The sequence below is a fragment of the Trachymyrmex cornetzi genome, unplaced genomic scaffold, assembly GCF_001594075.2.
Source record: "Trachymyrmex cornetzi isolate Tcor2-1 unplaced genomic scaffold, Tcor1.1 scaffold812, whole genome shotgun sequence".
Classification (NCBI taxonomy): Eukaryota; Metazoa; Arthropoda; class Insecta; order Hymenoptera; family Formicidae; genus Trachymyrmex; species Trachymyrmex cornetzi.
Genome location: NW_017300150.1, coordinates 444,200 through 444,857, shown reverse-complemented (window position 1 = coordinate 444,857; position 658 = coordinate 444,200).

The window sequence follows — 658 nt, the reverse complement described above, 5'->3', positions numbered from 1 at the left end:
GATAACAAAAAACATTACAAAAAAAGGAAATATTGCCATGAACAAAAAACAATACAAAAACAAATAGTTATAGAACGAAAAGTGTTACAAAGGGTATATGCTCCAACCCTTTTTCGACCAAGATATAGCGTAATATAATTTTTCTACAGAAACAATATTTATTAATTATTTTAAATACCTAAATACAACCAAGTTTCACAATTAATCGATTGAGAGTAGCTAAGCAAGGCGAGTTCTAACCCATGGGGCTAGTGGGGCGCGAAGGTTATTCGTACTATTCGTAGTAGCGGGGAAGGTCCCCGGTCGCCGCCGCGGACCCCGCGCCCGTAAAAGTACATCCTTTTTTCTTATGACGTATTTTTTACAATGCATTATTTTATACTAGCGCGTTAAGGCAAAGGATGGGGAGTGAAATAAAGTAGTACATATATATGTGTGTGTGTGATACATATGTATGTGTGAAGAAATTACATCATAATTTTTTAGATTAACAATTTTTTTATTTATATTTCTTTTACATAATTTTTTTCTTACGCACAAAAAACTACAGCTAACAGTTCGCAGTCGAGAGCTGATTTTAATCAAAGTAATCGCTAGCGCATATTACATTTGGTATATCTTTAGCATTCGTTACAGTGGATGCGATATTTGAGAATCG